Source organism: Lycorma delicatula, chromosome 5 (genome assembly GCF_047948215.1).
Source record: "Lycorma delicatula isolate Av1 chromosome 5, ASM4794821v1, whole genome shotgun sequence".
NCBI lineage: Eukaryota > Metazoa > Arthropoda > Insecta > Hemiptera > Fulgoridae > Lycorma > Lycorma delicatula.
The window spans coordinates 18637917-18655245 of record NC_134459.1 but is presented as its reverse complement, the minus strand read 5'-3'; the positions used below and the strand labels follow the sequence as shown (position 1 = coordinate 18655245).

Below are 17329 nucleotides of genomic sequence, written 5' to 3'. Positions count from 1 at the left end.
TTTAATCTTAACAAATCTTAACTTTCTTATTAACTAAAATATCGAATTCGTTTAAAGTTCCTACTATTCTTTAGATAAGGGCTTAAAACTTATACAAATAAAGCTTTTTAATATCACCAACCACTGGCCCAGGAGGTGGAAAAAATGGGGTTTCGAAGACAAAAAACATCCAATCTCCCTTAATAGGTACAGTATCGCATCGGTTTAAATTGGTCGTTAGTCCTCTAAACATTCGTCTTTCTCACACTTAAATTATTCTGTATTAATAATTAACTTATATTAAACGGCATTTTTTGTCAGCATGTTTTTTAATTTTTAATATTTATCTCTTGTTGTCTTTCTTGGCTCAAAGTCATATTGTTGTACTAATTAAATGGATTAATTTCAGTAGTATATCACTTTGATTATTTGTTTGAACAATCTCATTAAGTGGTGGGGAAAAATATGTCTAATTTGTAGATTTTTTCAATTAACGTTTGGTTGAAATCTTCACATTCTATTTTATGAAATATCTCTGAATATGAGTTATTAATGAAATTTAATTTTGCTACAATTGTTCAAAGATATTGGGAGATACAGTCATTAAGGACCCCGAAAAAAATCAAACTTTTCCTTCTAAATAGTCTGTACTTTCCGGCTTCTCCTGGAAAGTTATCCGACTCTTTGCCAGCTTTTTTAATAATAATTTTCGTTCATTATTAATACACAAGAACCTGACAAACCCAGACACTTCTACGTATTTGTAAAAGTTATGTCATTGCAGCTGAATTACTGTTTAATTAAATATTTCTTTTTTTAAGCTGAATACATAATTAGCGCTCAGAAAATATTAGATTTTTTATTTAACTGTGGTATCGTATTATAGACATTCAATGGATTTTAGCTGCAGAATTAAAAGTTTTTTTTTTTTTTTTTTTTCCAAAGCGAGTTAAGTCTAAATAAATTGCCGACAAGGTTTAAGTCAGAGAGTTTTATGCTGTCGAAAGCAAAGCTAATAAGCTGTGTGCTGAACTAACTCAGACCACACAGCATTAGGTACAGTCCATCCATTAGTAAGTGGTTTTGTATTATCTTTCTCTCTTACAGACTTTTTCATTCAGTCTTCTTCCCGTTTTTCTACCAATAACTAAACATCACGTTGATGAAAACCGTAAAGCAGCCGTAGGTAACTTACCTCCTCGCCACTGCTTCATTTCAACCCCTTTATATTATACCACTTCACGTTAGGGATACCTTATCTTTTTTCCCATTCGCTCCTGTTTACAAAAAAAAAAATTTCCTTATAAAAAGAATTAACATAAACTCTTAGTATAATGAATAATTTATTGATCCATCATGAATTTGAAAGATTGGTGTTTGCATTCAGTATGTATTGATTTTATTGAAATTACTGTCGTGGATTTATTTTTAGCTAATTTACTTATGTAATCCTGCACCTCACTTATCGGATAATCTTAGAAGTTCTTGCTATAGTAATCTCATTTTACTTGAAAAATAAAATGAGTTTTTTTTTTATAGTTTTTTAACCAATCAAGTCTAACAATGATAGACGGTTTAGCTGGTGTGTTTGTTGGTGTATTATGACAGTTACATTTTTTACTGCATACTCCCAAGTTGAAATACTATCGTGTTGCAAAATACGAAGATGAACTCGACCTCTTACATCCTCACTCTACACCTATCTCTAGATTTATTACTACGTCATACATGTCGAATAATTTGCCACTTTGGTTTAATACCTCGGTTGGGTTTAAATTATTCTCAATATTTGTTATTCGCCGGTTCATACTAATAAAAGTCTTGACTTCGAATGTAATATAAATTAATTTTATTATAATCTTTAACTTGTAAATCATATATATAAAATATTATTGTATTTATTAATTATACGTTTTTAATAAATACAAGCTGAGTTGGAGGATGAAACTAGACTGAAGACAAGAGCGTAAGACTTTATTTAAAAATTCAATTAAACAAGTAACAAAAACTCAGAATTTGGCAGGGTTGCCAACCTGAGTTAACGAGTAACAAAAAAAGTAAGAATTTTTCAGGGATACCAACCTTCATTTAAAAATTAAATAACTCATTTAAATACGGAGAAGGCTTTACAACCTTGCGATGGAAGGATGGCAGCAAGAATGGCACGCCATGACTAAGGGACGGGACGGTCCTTGTATAGATTTATACAGGAATCTGTAGGGGTGTTGGGGGGTGGATGGTATGCCTCTCCTTCGTTTTTAAGGGCGACGGGAGCTCGAATGCTCTCCAAACATGTAAATTTAAACCAATATTTGTTACGGTTCCACCTGGCAGCTGATGAACTGTGCGTCTGCTGAGAAGTCCAGTCGAACGAAAACATGATGTTCGATTGTCCAGCTCTTGGTGGGCCAGAACTCAGGCCATCCTGGAACTTAGAGGTCAAGAGGAAAATTGGCCACTTACAAGCGGCGAGTGAATGTGGCGAGAGCCACATTGCATTCTCGGATCGTGTGAAAGTTCCTTGATGCGGTTGCATTTTTCAATCGACATTAGTAGTTCACCTAAGGGAAAAGACTCCTACTGCGCTGCTGTAGGAAGCTAATCGAGAGATACGGCTGGATATCAGTCAGATTAAGGCTCCAAGCGCTTTAATGATGAATGCAGCGGCCTAAGCGTGGCAGCGAATTGGTTTCTTGGACAAGATAAATTAATTATTGATAGTCTTATATGCTTTAGTAGTTGACGGAGTGCGCCAACCCATTTTAGTGATATATGACAAGTTGGCGGTGGAACACGCAAGCGAGTGTTGTACGGTACCACGCTTTTAGGTTTGCTCTAGAAGCTAGTTAGGACACTGGTCGCTATACTGTTTCGAGGCTCAGTAGCCGTTTGTGGCTCAGACATTCGGTCTTATGCTTTAGGGTGACCGAATGGGGTGGTGGCGGGAGAAATGCCAAGGAAACCAACCTCATTTAAATACCTAATTTAAATAACGCTGCTTGTTAACATTATGTACGCGGTAATCCTAATTGGCACACAGCAATAATCTGCTTATCGTTGACTGAGAACGCTCGTATCTAGTAGATATTCTCTGCTGATTGCAACAAATTTCCGTGGTTGACAACAAGCTACCCTCGTGCTACTACCATTTACGAGGAAGTAATCGTAGTACTCTGGAACAAGATTAACTACTGTGTTATTCATTCACCGGCATTCAAGCTGTTAATCGTCAAAGTCCAGCACATTTCAGCATGTTCCATGGACGTTTAATCTACTGTCCTAGCATTCTACAGTGCCAAGATTTTATCAAACGAATATTATTGGTGAGGAAACTGGTTCTGGGTCAAGTGTAATAAACCCACCGGGTTGGTCTAGTGGTTAACGCGTCTTCCCAAATCAGCTGATTTGGGAGTCGAGAGTTACAGCGTTCAAGACCTAGTAAAGCCAGTTATTTTTACACGGATTTGAATACTAGATCGTGGATACCGGTGTTCTTTGGTGGTTGGGTTTCAATTAATCACACATCTCAGGAATGGTCGAACTGAGAATGTACAAGGCTTACACTTCATTTACACTCATACATATCATTCTCATTCATCCTCTGAAGAATTATCTAAACGGTAGTTACCGGAGGCTAAACAGGAAAAAGAAAGGGTCAAGTGTAATAATAGGAACTGCCAACTCGTCAATATGTTCAGTCAGATTCAGCCAGGCCTACAATGAGAAGTAACTAATCTGGCGGGAGTAACAAATATATTGATTTCTACTCTCTTTGAATCGCCTGTTAACTGCAGCGTAGAAATTGAAAACTGATCGATTGTTGTGCAAGAAATATCCAACCTACAACAGTTCAAAAACTAATCGATCTAAATAAAGTAGAGCCACTTACTTCATTGTTTCCGTGTATTTCAAAATGAAATAAGAGTTTTAAATCTATGCGATATTTTTCACGTTTCACATACATTGATTAATCTTCTATATAAAAATGAATGTTTGTTTGTCCCGTATGCGTTCCTATACCATTCATCCAGTTGTGATGAAACTTTGGTGCCTTGTTGTTTATGCGTCCGCGGAGGTTTCTGTATTAGTTTAAATCCACTAGGTGGCAGTAGGGTCGAGCTATTTCGAAAAATTATATTTATAGTCCGATTTGGTTCGTATTCAGAATATGTCTTAATTCTTTGGAAAGAAATACCTCTGCAAAAAAAATGCACCCGCTAGATGGCGCTGGGGTTGAGATACTTGGAAAAATTGGATTTATGGTTCGATTTGGTGTGTCGACATATGAACTCTCTATCGGCTTGATATATTTCATGTGATGAATGATGCTCACATTGAACACGTATAAGAAAAAGTGTTTGAGCTATTCTTTCATTTTATATATAATTTATTAGTGTTAGTAAAACTTAATAAATATTACAATAATTTAAAACACCGATATTCATTTTGAAACACACAGTACAATATTCTTGCCTGGTATAAGCTACAAAGGCTATTTAAAGACTTTATTAGTTTCCACTTCACTCGACTAAGACAATGATCGTTTTGTTGTTTCCTCCATGATTCTGTAAAGCTAATAGGCGTTTAACTGGTATTTTTGTCAGGTTAAGCAACGTATCAAGTCAAACTTTGCGCTCAGTTTGTTTGCGTCTCTTCACAGATCCGTACATCGGGGGTCGGTCTTCAGACTGAAGGACTGATTCCGAAAGAAAAACATTCTTTCAAATGTTTTATTCTGTTATATTTCTGTTTTTTAGTTATATGAAATTCCATTTAAATTCTGTGTCTAGAAAAAAGTGGCAATTATACTTGTTTTTTGAAACAGAGATCTTTATTTTAATAATATAATTTAAAAATTTCAAAACAAATATTTGATGATTTTAAAATTTACTATTATAGCTCGTTATGCAAACGTAACAAGACGTATTGTAAAGTATATCTATCGTAACAGGCGGTTCTTTTCTGTTTGTTGTGATTAACTGTCAAGTTTATTTTAATAGTTTAAAAAATAACAGTTATTTGTCATGATCTATTTTATTTGTTTATAGTTAAAAAAAAGAAGAAGAACAATATGTATTTTTACCGTTTTTTTTTATATAAGCTATAATTTCATTGTGTAGTTCACATTCCGTTTGTAATTTGTACGAATTTGTTTGTGTTTACAAACTTTTTGGCAGTTCCCTATTTTGTATTGGTGTATTATGCAATCTCTTTAAATTGCTTAAATGTCTTATTGATTTAAATGCCTCCGTTACTAAGAAAAGAATATAAAATTTAAAATCCACCTACATTAAAATAAAAATTTCACTTTTTTATTAAACAATTTTTTTCGCGATTTTTATTTTATGAATGTTTTTTGACTGTATATATATATATATATATATATATATATATATATATATACGTAGAATGTATTTATTTGTTAAAAATAGAATTAAAAGGTTTTTAAAATTGTAATTCGATTTTTATTTTGTTAAGTTACAATCTGATGTAGAAGAATCAAATACATCAAAATTTGTTGTTCAATTTAAACATTTAAAGCTTTTGTTCGTATTATTTAAATGTATTGGAGTTTTTCAATAAAAATGTAAATAAAATATGTAATGGAGTCCGAATAGTCGGAACAATTCACAGCCTATTAACAATACGGCCTATTAAACGGCTGGCCCTATTTATTAACGAATAATAACGAATTATACACCAATTAATTAATCAGGGATTAAACGTTTTATTATTAAGAATTTTATTTCTAAACAGTATTAGAGTTATCTAAACCCCAGTATTAAATTACAAAATTGTTTTATAGTCTTACATTATTAATAAAAAACAACGGCTTGAAAAGCAAAATGTGGCACAAGTCAAAATAATGAGTGTTTTTTATACTCAGCAGTGGCGGCTCGTAGCTAAAATAGTGAGTGCTGTTCCAAAAAAACTTTTTCTGGGGCTTTTCAAGGCCATAGTTAAAGTTTTCTGTAAAATAAAAGAATCGAAAAAAAATAATCAAATAGAATAGCTGGAAGCAGGGTAATAATATAATTTTACAATTTATCACATTCAAGAACATGCTACTCGGATTTTAAGTACATTGCGCTTAAAAACCGTCTTCGGTTTAACCGAAAAAAAAAATAAAAAAATGTCAATACAGATAATATTTTTTTAGTATTATTAGATAATAACTTAATAAAATCTCCGCTTAAAAACACTATAGTCCAATGGTGCTTAATTTAAATTTCTATGTACATGTACACAGAAACAAATACATAATTAATTTTTTACTAATTACCTTCTCTTTCGCCCTTCCATCGTGTTTTTAGACAGATTTGGCAATCATAGAGCCCTTGCTTTTTGTCATCTTCTGATCGCTACTGAAAAAATAACTAAACACTTTCATATTCTTTCCACCGACTAAACTAGAAAAGGGAACGAACAAGGAACGTTCAGTACACACGCAAGTAAAAAAAATCTACGTTCCACCAGCACGCCAGGGTAGGCACTACGGAAGCGACAGCTCTCTCTCCCTCGCAGCCTCGTGTGCAGCTTTCTATGTGGGCATGCGCACAACAGCCAAACACCACGCTGCTGGAACTGTGAAGCGCGCAGTTCTATACAAAGATTTATGTATCTATTTCATAAACTGGGGGATGGCTAGTGATATTAACCTTAAGGATTATATATTGTACAAGTATAAAGAAAGAATTAAAGAAAAAAGAACTCATAATATTAAATGTTATCGATAATATCAAGTGGAAATAGGATATGCTGCAGTTCCACAGTGCTCATACATGTACCGCTACTGATGTTCAGTAAAATACTAAATATGTGTATTTAAATGTCTCTTGAAAAAATTCTTCTAAAATTTCTGTTCTCTCCCTTTCATTACATGAAGTTCTATAAATTTGGCACAGACTCGCAGCTCTAATTGTGGTCTTTATTCACTACTTTCTCGCATATAATACTGCTGATGTTCGTCAGTGGATTTTGTTTTATTTTGTATAGACATGCGTTTAACTTCGGGTTCCTCACCGCCAGTGCATGCGTCTCCCTCCGGAAAGCGAAGCGCCTTGCATCCTCGAAACAATAGGGCCCCCGAAAGGCGCATTCCTGTTATACCGGAAGGCTCTAGCACCGAAGGAACATCAGGGAATGATCTGAAGAGGAATCACATCAAGAAAACGAAGCTCACACGCTGCTGCTAGTCTCCCAAGGTCGGCCTCGATCAAACAGTTTCTTCCCGGTTTAAAGGATCGGACTGCAGCTGAAAATTTCGTCCATAAATAAATTAAGAGTAACCGCCATTAAATAAATAATTACTTGTCCGATAAAAGATAGACACAGCAGCAAGGGACTTTTTTCAGATTCTGCAATTAGTAGGGAGATAAAATTTACCCGCTATCGATGCGTTCCGTTCTGTTCCAAATTCGGGTTCGCTTTCATCTTCATTTTCATCCAATTTTTGAGTAACTTCTTTTATTATTTCATTACTCCCACGGAAGTTCAAGAAATTACGTACTGTGCCGACCAGCACTAACAAATTCTTCTCCTAGTAGTTAAAGAAAATTTACCTTGCTGCCTATAGTGTTTAAGCAACGGTTAAACTATTTTAACCGTAAATAATAAAATTGTCTTATTTTAAAAGTAAAATAGAGAAACAAAGGAACTAGTGGACCTTATAAAGTGGCATTTTTAAACGGGCGTAACTTTACATCAATTATACCAATATGTTACTGTTTTAATGAAATTGCCTCAATTAAACGGTCATCCTGAATACCGGTGATCCTGTTAACTGGAATTCACTGTAATTCACTTGCTCTGATGTCTTTATTTTGTAACCATAAACTATTTAATAGTTTAAATTTATGATTATAAATAAATAAGGAAAACGTTCTTATGTGCAAGGAGAAACGGTTAAATTGAATGTTTCGACTATGAATTTTGATAAAATAATTATTTTGTTAATAATTTATTTCTCTTTTTTGTTACAGGTATTGAGGATTGATTGTTTCGATTAGTTAATGAAGGTAAAAACAATATTTTTATTATAATTTTGTAAATTCTGTTTTCCCGGTTTTAGCTGTGTTGTTGCTGCAACAGCATAGATATAATAAAGGAAAACTATAGCGATCTTCCAAAATTTTAGGTGTCTGGATTTTTGCAAATATCGGTGTTTCAAAACCCACATAATCCAAAAATTGCTGGCACCATGGAAGTTGAGATCTAAGTTTAGACAAAATATAAAAGGAGGAAAGTTGTTTTACATTTAAAAATTTTTTACTTTTTATATAACGGTAGTAGATAATTGAGCTTTTGAACGAACGACAAAAATATTACTCAAGTTATTTAAAATTCCAAACTTTTAAGTTGATTGAATTTAGGGCAGGGGGATATTCAACATTATTTGTAAATAGTTTTGCCTGATATCTTAAATATCCGTTTACCCGTGGACACTTCTCTATGCGGATGATATTGCGCGAAATAGTGTCCGCCGTAGCCTTGATCAACCGATGCAGCAATGGAATAAACATCTCAGCAATTATGGCCTATGTTTCAACACCAAGAAGACCTAATACATAGTCTGTGGGGATATTAAACTGACTTATCTATAACCGTCAATGGACAGTTGCTTAACAAAGTCACCAAATTCAAGTACCTGGGATCGCAGCTGTCATCAGAGGGTGGCACATTTCAAAGGGGTGTTCCAGCAAGATTTTGCGCCATACCATACTGCCAGAAAAGTGAAAAAGCCATTGAAAAACGAATTATAAAAGTGCTCCTGTGGCAAGGAAAATCCGTAGACTTAAACCCAATTGAAAATCTATGGGCAGTAATCGAAAAAGTATCCTAAAAAATTAATTGTAACAAAAGTTGACCTCATTAAAGCAATAATATCGGTATGGTTTCATGATGAAGAAATAAAAAAAAATGTGTAGTAACTTGTGACACGTTGCCAATCGTGTATTTGAAGTGATATTAAGAATAAACGAGGAGATATTAATTACTATATATTCACAAATTGTATAGGTATGATTTTAATTCTAAATTAAGTTACTTTTTATTTTATAACATCTTTATTCGGATTAATTTGTACGCTACTGCAATTTGGAAATTTGTTTTATGTACGGTCCGTGATGGAAATTATATTAATTTGTTATTTTTAAGACAAAGAAACCAAATTTCTTTTTATTATAACAAAGGTTCTTTCTACATTTAAAAATTTTCAGTTATAGACGAATAGTTTTTATAAAAATTACAACTTTATTTTATTTTGAATGAAACTGAATTTAGTAATGATTTGTTTTTGTTTTTTTTTTGCATTGGAAGGACAAATATTTCTGAATGTGGTCATAACATATATTTATTATTATTTGTTTATTAACATAAATAAATAAATTACGTAAATACATTAGTGTTATAAAATTAAACGACAAAAATATGCTATTTATTTTAAAATACATACCGTAATTTAATAAAATTACCGTAAATTATTTCTTCCTCTTCTGAACTCAGTGTAACATTATTAGAAGTGATTCGTCAATGATTTGGGCTACCTCCATCTGGAAAAAAAAAAATGGAAATAAAAAAAAATTAAAATTAATTTATTTTAAATAATTATTTTATTTTTAACGAACATATTTTTCAATTTTTAAAAAATATATTTCTTCTGTAAACAAACATAGAGTTTATCAGTGATATAATATAACATAATTATGATTTTTAAAAACTATTGATAATTATAAACTTATTATAGAACTAGTCGGAGAGGCATACCCTCTGCAGCTAGGCCCTCCGTGCAGGTTGTCTTGGCAGTCGGCTTCTCGGAATGGGATTATTAGGTGTCCAAAATCGATTACCACATGTGTAAACATTTTTTTTTTTTAATAATGAAAATTGATTAACGAAAGTTAAATTAGAAATTGATACTAACGAATCGGGATTTTCCGCTAGTGATCGGTACAATCCAGTGCCTATCTTTTGGTTATAGTTTATAATTTTATGGGGAAAAAAAACAATCAAATAAATAAAAGAAATATATTATTAATATATATTTTGCATATATATTGATGATATATAATAATATAACAAATAAACACCTGACCACCACGAGACATGTACTACAGAATCTAGATTTTCCGTTTGTGATTGGTGCATTCCGGTGCTGAGCTAACGGAGACACACACAGACAGACACAAATACAAATACCCTTTAGTAGGGTAGGATATGTATAATCTAAAGGCGGGTCCTCCCTACGTGGTTCCTCTACTTGCCTTGTCTATAACACTCCTACAACTCGGCATTCGGAACACGCTACTGGTTGCCACAAAAGTGAGACCTACAAGTGATACAGTGTTCTGATTATTATTATTTTTATTTTTAATCATAAAATTATAATTTTATTTTTTAAGAAAATCATAGCATTATAGCCCTTTCCTTTTTTTCCTGTTTAGCCTCCGGTAACTACCGTTTAGATAATACTTCAGAGGATGAATGAGGATGATATGTATGAGTGCGAATGAAGTGTAGTCTTGTACATTCTCAGTTCGACCACACCTGAGATGTGTGGTTAATTGAAACCCAACCACCAAAGAACACCGGTATCCACGATCTAGTATTCAAGTCCGTGTATAGCATTATAGCCCATAATAAATAAACAACACTTTTGTACTAGGGAATTGTTACTGTTTATTTATACAAAACTTAGTTTAACATACTTGAAAAAAAAGCATACACTTTTATAAGAGAGATGAATAAATTTCTTCATGAACAAAATATTTGGCATAAATAATCTTATTTGTTTCAACAGAGTACCAGAACATATTTCGTTACTACAATAGTGACGTCATAATTAGATATTGCGCAAGTCATTGCAGATAATTGATATAACTTTTGGAATACACTGCTTTGCCTGCTGGTGTGTGAAGAAGACGCAGAATGATGTTAAGAGTAGTGGAGGGATGCCATAGAGTATTCCGGACCCGCCCCCAGATATTGCATACACTATAAATGCGAGAACATTTTTGATTTCATTTAAAGATGTCATAACAATTTTCGAAGATGTAAAATATCGTAAACACTACGCCGACTTTCATTGTGGAGTATTAGTGTTAATCGTTTAATCTGGAAGCACCCGGGTTCGAATCCCGATTAGGGTTAATATTTTTCATTACCTATAAAATTCCCATATAAATGTTTCACGCTCATTATATTAAATTAATTCAGGAAAAATATAAACGGTTTTTTAAAGGATTTAAAAATTAAAAACTTTAAATTAATTTATTCCCTATAAAATTATGAATTTCATCTTTAATATTTTACAAACCGTATTCCAGGTCATTAAGTAAACTTCAAGTACTCACATTCATCTTTTAAGATCTTTATGATATACTACCCTAAGATAATTATTATAGCTTATAAGAGTTTCATGATTTTATTTGGGGTTTCATTTATAGAAGATAAATTTATTTATAGCATACTAATTAAATTAAATAACCTACATAATCAAAAAGAATTTTTAAAATTATAATATACACAGTACAAGCTTTCCGTTTAGATAATTTTTATAATTTATTTTGTTTCTTCTCTTTTTTAATTATAAGTGTTTTTATATGAACCACTTTTTTTCTTAGAAAAAAAGATGTTGCATAATGATGTTTTTAAGAGAGCTTGAAAAACGGTAGAGCTCGAAGGCACAACTGAAGTAGGTACTCAAGTCATCTCGGCTTTCTGCCTATATACTATAGCTATATCCACCCCCGGTATACCTGTTGCAAAGTTTGTTACTTTGTAATATATTATATTACTCATCAAATTTCTACTACACTTATTTTTCTAATCATAATAATAATGTAAAATAACATCGGTTATTAAATATGTTACTTCAGTCGTGAGTAACCTGTAACCCTTTATTATTTAGCTTCGTTATTAGATAAACCCTAATCTCAATATCACTAGTTTGTGGTTTTCCTAAACCAAATTCCAATTAACCGTTATGTTTTACACAGCAATAACATTGTAATGATATTGTTATTACGTAAACTGTTAAATAGCTTTAAACGAGAATTAACGAAATTTGGTACTTAACAATTTATCTGCTGATGTTAACGGTTAAAAGTAATGTAATAGGCCTATCATGGTTATTTTGCCTAATTTTCAACATAAAGGGAGAGAAAATTAATTAAGTGCGTTAAAGCAAAGCATGTGTTTACTTAAAATTTTAATTCTGTATAAATGTTATTTGATATTAGTTCCTTAAATGTTAAACAGTGTTTTTGTTTTGTAAACTCAATTAACATCTTCTCTATTCTTGTTTATAATTTATTACTTTCCCGTTTATATTACGCTACAGCTCTAGAAGAGAACGTATTGTAATCGATCTAATTTGGTCATATGTGGTTGTTACTGGACGTTGACGTTTTGACAACTAAGGAACCCAAAACACCAGATGAAAATTTTCCGGATGTTAATGTTCGTATGTACTTGTGTCTTAGGTGTTGGCCTCTAAATCACCTTATATCTCCAGAACTACTGGACCGATTTTCAACAAACTTGGTCAGATTACTTCTACATATGGGGCATTGATACCATTCAATTTTCAAAAAGTCAAGGGGGGTGAAGCTGTAGAGCAAGGTCATCCTCAGTATCTCGATGTTGCGCCTAATTAAGGTCATTTTTTTTAAGCACATTGGTTAACAACAAAAAAATAACAATATTTGCAAAATAACTTTTGCAAAATCGCACCCGCACGCTTTTTCTTTTTCCTGTTTAGCCTCCGGGGATTACCCCTTCAGGTATTACTTCAGAGGATGAATGAGGATGATATGTATTAGTGTAAATGAAGTGTAGACTTGTACAGTCTCAGTTCGACCATTCCTGAGATGTGTGGTTAATTGAAACCCAACCACCAAAGAACACCGATATCCACGATCTAGTATTGAAATCCGTATAAAAATAACTGACTTTACTAGGACTTGAACGCTGGAACTCTCGACTTATTTTAAGGGTTATTTTTCTCTTAAATAACTTATCATCTTCACATTCTTATTCGTGTTCTTTTTTGCAGCTTGGTTTCAAGAGATCTCTATCTTTTCTGATCTCCAGCCATTTGACTCACTTTACTCCAGTCATCTCCCCGTCTTTCAAAACTGTCTATAACCTCATCCTCCCACCATTTCCTGGGCTTACCCCGAGTTCGTTATCCGTCTGTTTTGCATTCCCACACCCTTTAGGATAGCTTGTCTTCACTTATTCTCAAGACATATCCCAGCCATCTTAATTTCAGGATATTGGATTTTATGTTGTCGGCCGCTATTAAGTTATTCTTTCCAATGCCATCGCGTCTAATTTTACCCAAACTCTTCTGAGACATTTCATTTCCTGAGTTTTTACTTTATTTCTGCTCCTCTCTGACACTATCCAAGACAGCTCACATATTGTAAAGTAGGAACGTATGAGGAATTAGAGATAGCTGTTTTAGCTACCATATTCGTTTCCCTTATATACAAAATGATTTTGGATAGTAAGTAATAGACCCTGCAACCAGCAGTAGTCCTGTTATCAACTTTTGGCTCCATCCTAACATTCTAACCAATATTTGCTCTTAGATATTTGAAGCCGGAAACTTGTTCGAGAACTTGTCCTTTGATAGATATTCTCATATTTTTGGACTCGGGAGAGACGTGCATTAACTTAGACTTGTTTAGGATTTAGAACTTAAGAAAAACCGTTAAATTGAGTTCTTCATCCCACTATCACAGAGAAACTGCAACAATCTTTTGAGACACATCTTCCAATCGAGGAAACCCTTCACATCTGAACCCAGGTTTAATTGTCATTGAATAGACCTAAACATTCAGCAATCTATGAGTAAGTGATTTACGGACTACTTAACATTGGCCGCTTCACAGTTCTACTGAGGAGTGCCAAAAAGATGGACGGTGATTAGCTTTGTGTGCCCAATCCTCAGCCGCGTTAGGGTAACGTGTTCTCTTGTGTTGTTTGGAATTGAAAGTTTTTTCAAGACGCTCCCTTGGATACCATGTAAGGCCGTAGGAGGACTAGCAGCCAGAACTTATTCCGTTTAGTACATAGTTCTACATGGACTGTCTTCATAAAGTAGCACTCACACGTTAATTACAATCAGAGGCCATTTGTTGCCGCTCTCTTGGAAGCCTCATCAACCCGTTCCTTCCCGAGGATCCCACTATACCACCCGGGACCTATACATATACCGCTGTTTCATTTTCTCATGAGCAGGTGTCATAGATGTTTTGATTGATGGGTTCAGATTGTCTGCTGTTCAAATGCTCAAGTATATTCCTAGAATCAGTTATTCCTCCTTAGAGGAAGCTGTCGTCACTACAGGCCTCAATACCTCTCAAGACGAGGTGTAGGTCTTACAAAAGAACGGAGAGGAACAGGTACTAAGCTTATATATTATCTCGTTTGGGAGTATTATTAAACAGCCACTCCCGTCGGCCGAGACAGAGCCGTCTGTAAAGATTTCTTTAACTGTTGTACTTCTTAGTCATCTCGGTAAATTGAACTCTAGCATCTCGGTAATGTGGGTCCTGTTTCGTCATCCAGACGGTAAATATTCAATCTTAAGATGTCCGCGCTGCCTACGAGCGTCGTATCCTATTTCCTTTCTGAGAATCCACGGAACAGACAAGTCTAGTTACTGGAGATAGCGAAGCAATCTGAGTTCGTGATGGGGGTTATTATTTATTTTCAACTTCGCGTATTTATTTATTATTAATCATTAATAATTTTTTTTAGTTTTTATTCGATTTAAGATTTCATCTTTTGATTAAAATCTTTTTCATTTTTTGGAAGTATAGGTCTTGTGAACGAGAACGAGATTTCAAGTACGAATTCGTTATTGGGGCGTAAAGACATACATAAAAATCAGTGCATCTGCTATTTTTGTCATAAATGTGTGTCTGTTGTATGTGGTATCTACGGTTGTTGAGAGAAAGTGAAGAGAGGTTGGATTTTATTCAGTATCTTCCCCTCAATTTTCTCTTGTTCCGATAATCTCCAGCTATAGACTTCATTCTTGTTAAGACAAACTGTACTCGTAACTTTTGTTTTTAATTTAAGATTTCCGCTATTATTTTTTGCTAGTAATTGCTTTTTATCGTAATTGCATGATATTTTTATGAATTTTTTTAATGTTTGTTAGTTCTTATTTTCTTAATTTATTTAGTTTAATTTATTTTTAATAATGTAAAATTTCTTTTAATACTTATAAAACAATTAATTTTATGTAAATTAGGAAAATTACAACTGTAATGGATATAATTATAATACGGTTTGTACAGTTATTATAAATGAAATGAAAGAAGGAATGTTGAGGCGTAGCTGGATAAATGGTTGGTAGTTTATGTCTGAAACCGGATTAAATGCTTAATTTTGATATATGAGTTTATGGTGGAATAATGAAAACGATCCGTGATCCACGTAAAGCCCTGTCATGCCCCTTTCTCCTAGTATTAAATTATTCAAGCACATCAGAATACAGCCTGAATTAATGTTAATTCGGTTGCGACGGGCAGTAGCTGCGACTAATAATACTATTGTGGGTGTTTGTGTATGTGCAAGTATCGACCAGCGAGCATGCAAACAAGGGAGTACTAGCAATTTGCATCTGTAAGGTTGGCAGTTCTGACATTCACGCTTGTATTTTGTTACGTTCTCTTAAACTTTATATTATACACGCAACTTATTATATATCTCTTATAATAAAATTAACTGTAAACATGTTTCTGGTTGCATGTTTGTTTCACTTTTATAGTAGAGGAACGGACGGTAAAAAAAATATAATCCGGTATTTTTTTTTTTTTTTTTTAATATTTGTAAATATTTTATTTTTATTAACGTGAATATAATTACGAAATCTTATTAAAAATATCCTTATGTTGAGAAAATAGGACATGACCTACACTGTTCCTTATTATGCTACAGTCATTTTTGAAAAATCAATCGTTTTCTTGCAAATAAGATGCTGATTTGAATATTTTTTGAGATTTCTAATAAAGGATTTTATATATTATATTAAATATTTTGTACAGATATATATATATATATATATATAGAGAGAGAGAGAGAGAGAGAGAGAAAGAGTTTGTTAATCGGTTTTTGAAATGAATTGTAAGAAAAGATTACGTTAAAGGTTCCAATATTTTTTTTTTAATTTAAAATCCAAACTACGACATTTCGGTTGTTATAAAATCATCATCAATAGATACTACCGAAAAATTATTAATTAAAAAAAAATAAATACATAAAATAATAATAATAATAATGATATTAGCCTATAAAAACTAAAGAGAGTCTTCGGGAAAACCCACATTTACAAAAAAAATGCTTGTTTTTACACGCAAAAATCAGGTACTACAACTAGATAATCAAGCCTGAAGCTGTATACGCCAATGAAATCCTCACACGCCACAGAAAAATCGACCTTGAAAGAAAAATGCAAAATTATGAGAAAGATTCTCTGCCAAGAAAGATCAGAAAACAACCGAAAAGTTATCCAACCTTGCATCCGAAGAAGAAGAAAATTACAGTTTTACGTAAACTTCCACAGACTCCGGATAACAAGGCTCACCCACAAAATTCTGACCTGTACAGAACAACTGAAATACTTCCCCTGGATCCAACAAAACAAAGAAGACCTAGAAAAAGCTCAGATAAATTCGTTGAAAATTTTAGGCAGAAAATTAAATAGTTTTTTTTTTGTCTTCAGTCTAACCGGTTTAATGCAGCTCTCCAAGATTCCCTATCTAGTGCTAGTCGTTTCATTTCGGTATACCTCCTACATCCTGCATCCCTAAGAATTTGTTCTACATATTTCAAACGTCGCCTGCCTGACAATTTTTTCCTTCTACCTATCCCTCTAATATTAAAGTGATTATTCCAGGATGTCTTAATATGTGGTCTATAAATCTGTCTCTTCTTTTAACTATATTTTTCCAAATGCTTATATCTTCATTGATTTACCGCAACACATCGTCATTTGTCATTTTATCCACCCATCTGATTTTTAACATTCTCCTATAGATAGCTACACATTTCAAAAGCTTATAATCTTTTCTACTCAGGTACTCCGATCGTCCAAGTTTCACTTCCATATAAAGTTCCGCTCCAAACCTATACTTTCAAAAATCTTTTCCTGACGTTTAAATTAATTTTTGATGTAAACAAATTATATTTCCGACTGAAGACTCGTTTCGCCTGTCTAGTCGCATTTTATATCGCGTTCCTGCTTCGTCCGTCTTTAGTAATTCTACTTCTCATATAACAAAATTCTTCTACCTCCGTAATCTTTTCTCTACCTATTTTTACATTCAGTGGT

The 17329-nt window shown here is 33.1% G+C and overlaps 1 protein-coding gene across 2 annotated transcripts in view; it reads left to right on the top strand.

Moving 5' to 3' along the window:
- Positions 1 to 17329, top strand: part of tinc (transmembrane protein tincar) — a 907523-nt gene that overhangs the window by 106448 nt on the left and 783746 nt on the right. The window contains exon 2 of one of the 2 annotated variants that reach the window (XM_075365746.1): positions 7962 to 7997. The exons of the other annotated variant lie outside the window; for it this stretch is intronic. The gene's annotated coding sequence lies outside the window, so the exon portion shown is untranslated. The remainder of the gene's footprint in view (positions 1 to 7961; positions 7998 to 17329) is intronic. 2 annotated transcript variants of the gene reach the window in all.